We start from the raw sequence: 12,427 nt of genomic DNA, 5'->3' as shown, positions 1-12,427 counted from the left end.
CAGGGGATATGGGGAGAAGGCTGGAACGGGGTACTGATTGGGGATAAAACTAGCCCCTAGAGTATCTAACTCTCTCTTAAATCCTTCCAGTGATTTGGCCTCCACTGCGCTCTGTGGCAGGGAATTCCACAAATTCACATGGCAATGAATGATCACATTGAATGGCGGTGCTGGCTCGATGGGCCAAATGGCGTACTCCTGCACCTATTGTCTATTGTCTATTGTCTATTGTCTAAAGCATTAATAACTATTGACTGAAGAAAGGTCTCGACCAGAAACGTCACCGATTCCTTCTCTCCATAGATGCTGCCTCACCCGCTGAGTTTCTCCAGCAGTTTTGTCCACCTTCGATTTTTCCAGCATCAGCAGTTCTTTCTTAAACGTGACTAGTGACTATATCAGTGGCAGGGGCAACGTGAAAATCACACATCAATGTCCCAATGCTAACTCAAACACTGTCAGCAGTTTAATGCAGTGTTTACTACTTGTTTTACCGGGAATCAAAAACACAGATTGCAGATTGCACTTCTTTGTATAAATTTCAATTCTTAATGAAGAAATTATTCATATGCACATTTGATACTGAGGTAATGACAGATGTACAAAGCTGAGTCATTGCTGGCCACATCTGGTCCAAGTTGCCTGACTCGATCAGATATGATTACAATTAATTTTCTTGCATCTTTTCCATGTACAAAATAGGACAGGTGGCTCTCATTTTTTTGCAAGAAAGCAGTGGGTTGCAATATGCTTTATAGAAACATAGAAACATAGACATTAGGTGCAGGAGGAGGCTATTCGGCCCTTCGAGCCATTGTGATCCTAATCAATAACCCGAGCCTGCCTTCTCCCCATATCCCTTGATTCCACTAGCCCCTAGAGCTCTATCTAACTCTATCTTAAATCCATCCAGTGACTTGGCCTCCACTGCCCTCTGTGGCAGGGAATTCCACAATTTCACAACTCTCTGGGTGAAAACGTTTTTTCTCACCTCAGTCTTAAATGGCTTCCTCGTTATTCTAAGACAGTGGCCCCTGGTTCTGGACTCACCCAACATTGGGACATTTTTTCCTGCATCTAGCTTGGCCAGTCCTTTTATAATTTTGTATGTTTCTATAAGATGCCCCCCTCATCCTTCTAAACTCCAGTGAATACAAGCCTAGTCTTTTCAATCTTTCCTCATATGACAGTCCCGCCATCCCAGGGATCAATCTCGTGAACCTACGCTGCACTGCCTCAATCGCAAGGATGTCCTTCCTCAAATTAGGAGACCAAAACTGTACACAATACTCCAGATGTGGTCCAGATGTGAAAGACTTTTAAAGACTAGCTTAGTTTAGTTTGGAGACACAGCACGGAAACAGGCCCTTCGGCCCACTGTGTCCATGCCGACCAGCGATCCCCGCACATTGATACTTTCCATCGCACACTAGGGACAATTTACAATTTTACAGAAGCCAATTAACCTACAGACCTGCACGTCTTTGGAGTGTGGAAGGAAACCGGAGCATGCGGGGATTTAGACTTCAGAGATACAGCAAGGCAGCAGTCTACCACTTTTGCTCCGGGTGCTCCGGTTTCCAAAGATGTGCAGGTTTGTAGGCGAACTGTAAATTGTCCCGATCGTGTAGGGAGGGATTGGGAACGTCAGATAAGGTAGAACTACTGTGAACGGGTGATTGACAATGAGCAATGAATTCCACAGATTCACCACCCTCTGGCTAAACAGGTCGGAATTCTGACCCGAAATGTCACCTATTGCTTTTCTTAGTTGAGTTTAGTTTATTGTCACGTGTACCGAGGTACAGTGAAAAGCTTTTGTTGCGTGCTAGCCGGCATTCGGAGAGACAATACATGATTACAATCGAGCCATTTACAGTGTACAGATACATGATAAGGGAATAACGTTTAGTGCAATGCAAAGCCAGTAAAGTTTGATCAAAGATAGTCCGAGGGTCTCCAATGAGGTAGATAGTAGTCCAGCACTGCTCTCTAGTTGTGGTAGGATGGTTCAGTTGCCTGATAACAGCTGGGAAGAAACTGTCCCTGAATCTGGAGTTGTGTGTTTGTTTTCACACTTCTGTACCTCTTGCTCGATGGGAGAGGGGAGAAGAGGGAGTGGCCAGGGTGCGACTGGTCCTTGATGATGCTGCTGGCCTTGCCGAGGCAGCGTGAGGTGTAGATGGAGTCAATGGAAGGGAGGTTGGTTTGTGTGTGACGGTCTGGGCTGCGTCCACAATTCTCTGCAATTTCTTGTGGTCTTGGATGGAGCTGTTCCCAAACCGAGCTGTGATGCATCCCGATAAAATGCTTTCACCAGCGCATCTGTAGAAGTTGGTGAGAGTTTCCACGCTGTACCTCTAAAACTAAAACTAAAACTATTTCTTTAGAACAAATCCTTCAATCTTCACGGGTCGCTAGATTCATGCTTCCAAGTAAGATATGGTCAGCATTTGAATGCTTAAAAGCCCTGTCCCACTGTACGAGGTAATTCAAGAGCTCTCCTGAGTTAAAAAAAAATCAAACTCGTGGTAAAGACGTAGAATGTAGATAGCGGGTACGTCGGAGCTCGGGGACGTCTCTTAGCGGCTCGTAACGCTAACGGCAGGTACTCGGGAAACGCGGTAAGCTCGTGAAGATTTGTGAAGATTTTTCAACTTGTTTTCTGTTGAAAAATGTCCACGAGAGCCCCGAGTACCTACGAGCGGCCATTACCGTAAATCTCAGAGTTTGAATCGTGGCAAACTCGGGAGAGCTCTTGAATGAACTCGCACAGTGGGACAGGGCTTTTCGAAAGAACTGCAGATGCTGGAAAAATCGAAGGTAGACAAAAATGCTGGAGAAACTCAGCGGGTGAGGCAGCAAATATGGTGCAAAGGAATAGGAGACATTTCGGGTCGAGACCCTTCTTCAGACTGATCATTTGAATGTTAATACAGTGATATATTTAACCTCTCCCATCCCACCACTGTCCCAACCTTACAACAACCAGTTTCCAGAACCAGGGGCCACAGTTTAAGAATAAGGAGTAAGCCTTTTAGAATGGAGACGAGGAAACACTTTTTCTCACAGAGAGTGGTGAGTCTGTGGAATTCTCTGCCTTAGAGGGCGGTGGAGGCAGGTTCTCCGGATGCTTTCAAGAGAGAGCTAGATAGGGCTCTTAAAAATAGCGGTCAGGGGATATGGGGAGAAGGCAGGAACGGGGGACTGATTGGGGATGATCTGCCATGATCACAGTGAATGGCGGTGCTAGCTCGTAGGGCCGAATGGCCTACTCCTGCACCTATTGTCTATTGTCTATTAGTGGTTCTGCATTAAACATCCTGGCCGTCAGAATTCCCCACCTACGCTTTTTTCCTTCAAAGAGATCTAGTGCAGGAATGGCTTTTATTGAAGTCTGCACACTTTGATTCACTTGGATGGAGCAAGATATCTCAGTCATAGCCCAGTGAAGTTGGCGTGAAAATCCCTACTCCCCTGAACGCACCTGTGACAGACTCAAAACAACGGCCCAGAAATGAAAGCATTCTCCGACAAGGTGCTGACTTGTTGAAGAATGTGTGGAGGAGTGAACAGAGTGGGAACAAAGTCTTTGCTCTGCCAATATTCAGACTCAAATGATACACTCGTGTCCACCGCCCAAGAGTTTAGATGTTTCAAGTCCCAACCTTTCAATTTCCTTACAAGTTTAATTTAGTTTAGTTTAGAGATACAGCTCAGAAAAACAAGGGCAGAAATCGATATTAAAATGTGGGGGGGGGGGGGGGGGGGGTGGTGGGTGACACACAATGAAGCTTGACATCTAGGATAGGGGTTGGCAACCTACGAATCCGGCCCTTAACCCAAAATCAAATCAATTTTTTTTTCAATTACTTTTTGCGACATGGAAACTGCAGCCACTCCCTGGGCACACAGGCGACCTGGGAACCTAGAAACACAGAAACATAGAAAATAGGCGCAGGAGTAGGCCGTTCGGCCCATCGAGCCAGCACCGCCATTCAATGTGATCATGGCTGTTCATCCCCAATCAGTACCCCGTTCCTGCCTTCTCCCCATATCCCCTGACTCCACAATCTTTAAGAGCCCTATCTAGCTCTCTCTTGAAAGCATCCAGAGAACCGGCCTCCACCAGCCTCTGAGGCAGAGAACTCCACAGACTCACAACTCTGTGTGTGAAAAAGTGTTTCCTAGCCTCCGTTCTAAATACCTTACCCCTCATTCTTAAACTGTGGCCCCTGGTTCTGGACCCCCCCCCAACATCGGGAACATGTTTCCTGCCTCTAGCGTGTCCAAATCCTTAATAATCTTATATGTTTCAATGAGATCGCCTCTCATCCTTCTAAATTCCTTCCACATCCCACAAAGACGTGCGGGTATTTTAAGTTAATTGGCCCTCTGTAAATCTGCCCCTAGTGTGTAAGGAGTGGATGAGGAAGTGGGATAGCATAGAACTAGTGATGGTCGTAGTGGACTCGGGGGGAGGGGGGGGGGGGAGGGGAGGAGGGGGGGGGGGGGGGGGGGGGGGGGGCGGAGGGCCTGTCACCGTGCTACATCTCAAACACTAAGAATAAACAAAAGTTAATGCCAAACTGTGCAGAGTAAACATTGCCCCAGTGAAGAGCGGAGCCAACACATGTCGATTACCCAGTTAATAAATGGAAAGACAAAAGAAATTGCAATGCGGGCTCTCTTAATTACAGCAGTGGAGGCAGCCATTACAGAACAGGATGTTAATAACCAGATCAAATTGTCTCTCCTTTTCTCACTTACCTGCTGGCCAGCTCTGTGCAAAGGCAATTACTCGATATATCTCTACATATTAACTCTTTCCGGTAACAACGGACTCCGACACAATTGCCATCTTTTGTTTCGTTTAGATAGACGCAATAAATGCTGGAGCAACTCAGCGGGACAGGCAGCATCTCTGGAGAGAAGGAATGGGGGACGTTTCGGGTCGAGACCCTTCTTCAGACTGAGAGTCAGGGGAGTGGGACACACGCAGAGATAAGGAAGTGTTAGGTGTGAAAACGTGACATCAAAAGGAATGTGGATCAAGAAAAATGTAGGAAAGGTAATTGTTAGCTCGGAGAAGTCAAGTCAAGTCACTTTTATTTCTATAGCACATTTAAAAATGTACATACATGAATACATACATGTAGCCCTCACTCAGATGTCGTCAAGAAAGGCTTGAGAGTAAAGATGAGTTTTAAGGCGGCAACGAAGCAAGCAGAGGGACAGTCAGACTGGTGGGAGAACTGAGAAGGGGGAGGGACACATAACAACTAACACTTCCTTATCTCTGCGTGTGTCCCACTCCCCTGACTCTCAGTCAGAAGAAGGGTCTCGACCCGAAACTTCCCCCATTCCTTCTCTCCAGAGATGCTGCCTGTCCCGCTGAGTTACTCCAGCATTTATTGTGTCTATCTAAACGAAACAAAAGATGGCAATTGTGTAGGAGTCTGTTGTTACCAGAAAGAGTTAATATGTAGAGATATATCGATACAACGGTGATTGGCCTCATCAGCAACAACGATGAGTCGGCCTGTAGGGAGGAGGTCCAGCTCCTAGCAGCATGGTGCGCTGACAACAACCTGGCCCTTAACTCCAAGAAGACAAAGGAGCTCATTGTAGACTTCAGGAGGTCCAGGGGCGGCACGCACACCCCCATCCACATTAACGGGACGGAGGTGGAACGTGTTTCCAGCTTCAGGTTCCTGGGGGTCAACATCTCCGATGACCTCTCTTGGACCCACAATACCTCAACTCTGATCAAGAAGGCTCACCATCGTCTCTTCTTCCTGAGGAGACTAAAGAAGGTCCACCTGTCTCCCTGGTGAACTTCTACCGCTGCACCATCGAGAGCATCCTTACCAACTGTATCACAGTATGGTATGGCAACTGCTCTGTCTCCGACCGGAAAGCATTGCAGAGGGTGGTGAAAATTGCCCAACGCATCACCGGTTCCTCGCTCCCCTCCATTGAGTCTGTCCAAAGCAAGCGTTGTCTGCGAAGGGCGCGCAGCATCGTCAAGGACTGCTCTCACCCCAACCATGGACTGTTTACCCTCCTCCCATCCGGGAGGCGCTACAGGTCTCTCCGTTGCCGGACCAGCAGGTCCAGGAACAGCTTCTTCCCGGCGGCTGTTACACTACTCAACAACGTACCTTGGTGATTGCCAGTCACCCCTCCCCCCCCGGACACTCCTTCCACCAGAAAGAATTGCACTACAGCTACTGTATGTACATATATATATTTTACTGTTCGATTATTCTATGTTGGCTCTTCTGGGTGAGATGCTAACTGCATTTCGTTGTACTGTACACTGCACAATGACAATAAAGATTGAATCTGAATCTGAATCTGAATCTGGATGGCGAGAGAGGGAAAGCAAGGGTTATGTGAAGTTAGATAAGTCAATGTTCATACCGCTGGGGCGTAAGCTGCTCAAGCGAAATATGAGGTGCTGTTCCTCCAATTTGCACTGAGCCTCACTCTGACAAACTAAACACATTAATAGCCAAACTCGTCCATGCCGAACAAGGTGACCAATCTAAGCCAGTTCATATACCCATCTCCCTCTGTCTGAACAAGCATTTTATTGGGATGCATCGCAGCCTGGTTTGGGAACAGCTCCATCCAAGACCGCAAGAAATTGCAGCGAATTGTGGACGCAGCCCAGACCATCACACAAACCAACCTCCCTTCCATTGACTCCATCTACACCTCACGCTGCCTCGGCAAGGCCAGCAGCATCATCAAGGACCAGTCGCACCCTGGCCACTCCCTCTTCTCCCCTCTCCCATCAGGCAAGATGTACAATGAAAAGCTTGTGTTGCGTGCTAACCAGTCAGCGGAAAGACAATACATGATTACAATCGAGCCGTCCACAGTGTACAGATGTGCTGATGGATTTGAGGTTTAAAATAGCGGAGCGAATGTAATGCGCGATTCCAGATCGACTCCTGCAAATCCGCGCAGGAAGGAGCTGCACGTCACGAGACGGAACTACGCCGTGTCGCAGAGACAGAGGGGCAGCACCGTAAGGGGAGAGAGAAGGGGGCTCGACGACTACCAACCACCACCAGTCTCCACTGCCCAACATGTTCTATCTACACTTCTGTAACAAAGAGCCGCCTGTCTTGGGCGCCATTTTGTATTCTACGTTGCACGTGGAATATGATGCTTGCAACTCCAAAGCAGGGTTGGAAAGGAAAATGAAGAGCACAGTTTCAAAGCATGGGACTACGTCTGAAGAAGGAGTTACCCCTAAACCAACAGAAGCCAAATGACTAATGGACTTATTTGAAACATATAAGATTGTTAAGGGTTTGGACACGCTAGAGGCAGGAAACATGTTCCCGATGTTGGGGGAGTCCAGAACCAGGGGCCACAGTTTAAGAATAAGGGGTAAGCCATTTAGAACGGAGACGAGGAAACACTTTTTCTCACAGAGAGTGGTGAGTCTGTGGAATTCTCTGCCTCAGAGGGCAGTGGAGGCAGGTTCTCTGGATGTTTTCAAGAGAGAGCTAGATAGGGCTCTTAAAGATAGCGGAGTCAGGGGATATGGGGAGAAGGCAGGAATGGGGTACTGATTGTGGATGATCAGCCATGATCACAGTGAATGGCGGTGCTGGCTCGAAGGGCCGAATGGCCTACTCCTGCACCTATTGTCTATTGTCTATTGCCAAAGACCACTTCACCTAGTTTAGGATAGTTTATAGATACAGACAACGCGGAAACAGGCCCTTCGGCCCACCAGGTCCGCGCCGACCACAATCCCCGTACATTAACACTATCCCACACACACCAAGGACAATTAACAATTTTACCAAAACCAATTACCTACAAACCCGCACGTCTTTGGAGTGTGGGGGGAAACCGGAGCACCCGGAGAAAACCCACGCGGGTCATGAGGGGAGAACGTACAAACTCCGTTCAGACAGCGCCCGTAGTCAGGGTCGAATCCGGGTCTCTGGCGCTGAGAGGCAGCAACTCTACCGCTGCGCCATCGTGTCGCCCGTGTTGTTCAATTGATACCCAGTCTGTGTCTTTTGTGAGAAAAACACACAACAAAGCTCTGGAAAGGCCTAATGAACCACCGAGGCCTAAAAATCCATCAGGCGAGAATGAATTGCTCGGAGAAGGAGAAAGAGGCCTTGACCCTGGTGAGACGCAGGAGGAGCCCGGCCAGGACTCACCCCACAGAGCCCAGTCCCTCCACGCACTAGAGTCTCCCAACCCCTGCAGAGTGGTTACTAAGATGGCTGATCCGTGGGCGGTTGCTGCTGGGACCTGATCAACCCCGGCTGGTTCGCCTGAGCGAGGGCGTCTGATGTTGTGAGACCCCAAACACCCGATGACCCCAGGTCACATCACCGAGGATGTGTCCCAGCGCATCTAGAAGTTGGATCTCTTTCACAAGTTCTGTCTTTGTTTCATTACATGCGCCTGGTTCAGAAGGAATATTCACCGCTTTTCATAAAGCTCATCAGGTCATAAATAATCGGAGCAGCATTAGGCCATTCGGCCCATCAAGTCTACTACGCCATTCAATCACGGCTGATCTATCTCTCCTTCCTAACCCCATTCTCCTGCCTTCTCCCCATAACCCCTGACACCCGTACTGATCAAGAATCTATCTGTCTCTGCCTTAAAAAATATCCATTGACTTGTACTCCACAGCCGTCTGTGGCAAAGAATTCCACAGATTCACCATCCTTAAGGGCCAGTTTTTTGGCAATTTTTTCGGCGACTGCCGGCACCATTGACCGACGTATCATAGAAACATAGAAACATAGAAATTATGTGCAGGAGTAGGCCATTCGGCCCTTCGAGCCTGCACCCCCCTTATCCTTAAGCTGTGACCCCTTGTCCTGGACTTCCCCAACATCGGGAACAATCTTCCTGCATCTAGCCTGTCCAACCCTTAAGAATTTTGTAAGTTTCTATAAGATCCCCTCTCAATCTCCTAAATTCCAGAGAGTACAAACCAAGTCTATCCAGTCTTTCTTCATAAGACAGTCCTGACATCCCAGGAATCAGTCTGGTGAACCTTCTCTGCACTCCCTCTATGACAATAATGTCCTTCCTCAGATTTGGAGACCAAAACTGTACGCAATACTCCAGGTGTGGTCTCACCAAGACCCTGTACAACTGCAGTAGAACCTCCCTGCTCCTATACTCAAATCCTTTTGCTATGAAAGCTAACATACCATTCGCTTTCTTCACTGCCTGCTGCACCTGCATGCCTACTTTCAATGACTGGTGTACCATGACACCCAGGTCTCGTTGCATCTCCCCTTTTCCTAGTCGGCCACCATTTAGATAATAGTCTGCTTTCCTGTTTTTGCCACCAAAATGGATAACCTCACATTTATCCACATTATACTGCATCTGCCAAACATTTGCCCACTCACCCAGCCTATCCAAGTCACCTTGCAGTCTCCTAACATCCTCCTCACAGCTAAAACTGGCCCCCAGCTTAGTGTCATCCGCAAACTTGGAGATATTGCCTTCAATTCCCTCATCCAGATCATTAATATACATTGTAAATAGCTGAGGTCCCAGCACTGAGCCTTGCGGTACCCCACTAGTCACTGCCTGCCATTGTGAAAAGGACCCGTTTACTCCTACTCTTTGCTTCCTGTTTGCCAGCCAGTTCTCTATCCACATCAATACTGAACCCACAATGCTGTGTGCTTTAAGTTTGTATACTAATCTCTTATGTGGGACCTTGTCGAAAGCCTTCTGGAAGTCCAGATACACCACATCCACTGGTTCTCCCCTATCCACTCTACTAGTTACATCCTCGAAAAATTCTATAAGATTCGTCAGACATGATTTACCTTTTGTAAATCCATGCTGACTTTGTCCAATGATTTCACCACTTTCCAAATGTGCTGCTATCCCATCTTTAATAACTGACTCTAGCAGTTTCCCCACTGCCGATGTCAGACTAACTGGTCTGTAATTCCCCGTTTTCTCTCTCCCTCCCTTCTTAAAAAGTGGGGTTACGTTTGCTACCCGCATATCAGGGTCGGCGAAAGATTTAGAACATTGCAAAATCCAGCGGCGACAAAAGAAATGTTCCGACACTTGAGGAGGCACCGCGCATCAATACGTTGTCACGCCGCGGCTTTATCGGTGACCTGATGCGTCAGTCAACGACGCCGGCAGTCGCCGAAAAAAATCGCCAAGTGGGACAGGCCCTTAAAGAAATTCCTCCTCGTCTCCTTCGTGAAGGAACGTCCTTTAATTCTGAGCCCGAGGCCTCTGGTCCTAGACTCTCCCCACTAGTGGAAACATCCTCTCCACATCCACTCTATCCAAGACTTTTCCCGATGAAGGTTTACAATGCAGCAGTCAGCTCACCTGCCTTGATAAGATTCTCCAGCAGTCTTGCCCGAGCTTCAATGCTGTGCGTGCGTACCGATGTCCAACTAGTGCATTTTCTTCACAGCTCCACGGCATCAATCTCAGCCTCTCTGTTGGGGCATTAAAAATTAAAGTTAACGACCGACTCATTTTTCCATTCTGGGATATTGTGTTCTTAATAATTTATGCTGTTTAACCAAATAATTCAGAATTTTATTGACTGCTTAACTTTCGTTTTACTTATTGCGAAATCATATCAAAGAGTTTACATTGCCGGAGGAAATCTGTACAACCTCCCGCGACCCTTAGTCACAGATGTTTGCTGTTTCGTAATGAGATTTCATGTTCTTTTTGTTGAGAGATGCAGCGTGGAGACAGGCCCTTCGACCCACCGAGTCCACGCCGACCATCGATCGCCCATTCGCACACAGAAGTCAATGGATATTTTTAAGACAGAAATTGACAGGTTCTTGATTAGTACGGGTGTCAGGGGTTATGGGGAGAAGGGGGTTGAGAGGGAGAGATTGATCAGCCATGATTGAATGGCAAAATAGACTTGATGGGCCGAATGGCCTAATTCTGCTCCTATAACTCCAGCTTTAAGTTTCTGGGCACTCACATTTCAGAAAACCTCACATGGTCCACAAACACCGCCGCGCTGGTCAAGAAGGCACAGCAACGACTGTTCTTCCTGAGGACATTAAAAAAGACTGGTCTGCCCCAACAGCTGCTGACAACGTTCTACCGCTGCACCATAGAGAGCATACTAACGTATGGCATCTCTGTGTGGTATCTCAGCTGCACGGAGGCGGAGAGGAGAGCTCTTCAGCGCGTCGTCAACAGAGCGCAGCGGATCATCGGGACAGAGCTACCAGCCTTGGAGGGCATCTACCACACACGGTGCCTCAGGAAGGCCCTCAGCATCCATAAGGACTCATCACACCCCTGCCACGGTCTGTTTCAACTACTTCCCTCCGGCAGACGTTACAAGGCCTTCTACGCCCGAACCTCCAGACTCAGGAACAGTTTTATCCCAAGAGCCATAGCGGCTCTGAACCGGCCCTAATGAGTGCCCCCCCACCCACCCCCTTTGGACAGTCTCCCTCAGATGGTCACGTCAATCAATTCAGCTTGTTTATTTATGTATTGTATTTATTTACCTTTCTTGTACATCAGTGGAGCTGCACACTAAATCTCGTTGCACTGACGTGCAATGACAATAAAAAAAAAAAAAAAGATATATTATCTCACATTCTCATCCACTACCGACATGTATTCAAGAGAGAGTTAGATTTAGCTCTTAGGGCTAACGGAATCAAGGGATATGGGGAGAAGGCAGGAACGGGGTACTGATTGGGGATGATCACATTGAATGGCGGTGCTGGCTCGAAGGGCCGAATGGCCTACTCCTGCATCTGTTTTCTGTTTCTTTTATGTTTCTATCAAGGGCATAATTTGGAAACACAACACATTAAGGGATCACTGTCATTTTAGTTTTAGACATTTCACAGGGATATTCAATGTAGATTTAGGTTAGTTTTGAGAGACAGCATGGCTACAAGGCAGAGGTACTATTAGCTGCACCACCGTGCCACCTTCCTCCATTGCAGGTCCTTTGTAGATACGGTCTCAGCTCTTGTCCCGCTTGGCACTTGTGATAAAGTGTAAACTCCAGGTACAGCACGGTGGCGCAGCGGTAGAGTTGCTGCCTCACAGCGCCGGAGACCCGGGTTCCATCCTGACTATGGGTGCTGTCTGTACGGAGTTTGTACGTTCTCCCCGTGACCTGCGTGGGTTTTCTCCGGGTGCTCCGGTTTCCTCCCACACTCCAAAGACGTGCATGTTTGAAGGTTAATTGTGTAGGGAGTGGATGTGAACGTGGGAAAACATACCGTGACCAGGTCTTAGTTTTTAGTTTAGAGATACAGCACGGAAACAAGCCCTTCGGCCTACCGTGTCTGCGACGACCAGCGATCCCTGCACGCTAGGGGCAGTTTTTACATTTCCTAATCCAATTAATAGCCCTGTCCCACGGTACGAGTGCATTCCAAGT

At 47.9% G+C, this 12,427-nt stretch overlaps 1 protein-coding gene across 1 annotated transcript in view; it reads right to left on the bottom strand.

Moving 5' to 3' along the window:
* tenm3 (teneurin transmembrane protein 3) overlaps nt 1-10,485 on the bottom strand; it is a 702,745-nt gene extending 692,260 nt beyond the window's left edge. Inside the window, 1 exon segment of the mRNA XM_033018762.1 lies at nt 10,372-10,485. The gene's annotated coding sequence lies outside the window, so the exon portion shown is untranslated.
* Between the last annotated feature and the right edge of the window lie 1,942 nt (nt 10,486-12,427).

The sequence above is a fragment of the Amblyraja radiata genome, chromosome 3, assembly GCF_010909765.2.
Source record: "Amblyraja radiata isolate CabotCenter1 chromosome 3, sAmbRad1.1.pri, whole genome shotgun sequence".
NCBI lineage: Eukaryota > Metazoa > Chordata > Chondrichthyes > Rajiformes > Rajidae > Amblyraja > Amblyraja radiata.
This window is presented reverse-complemented; position numbering and strand designations above follow the sequence as displayed.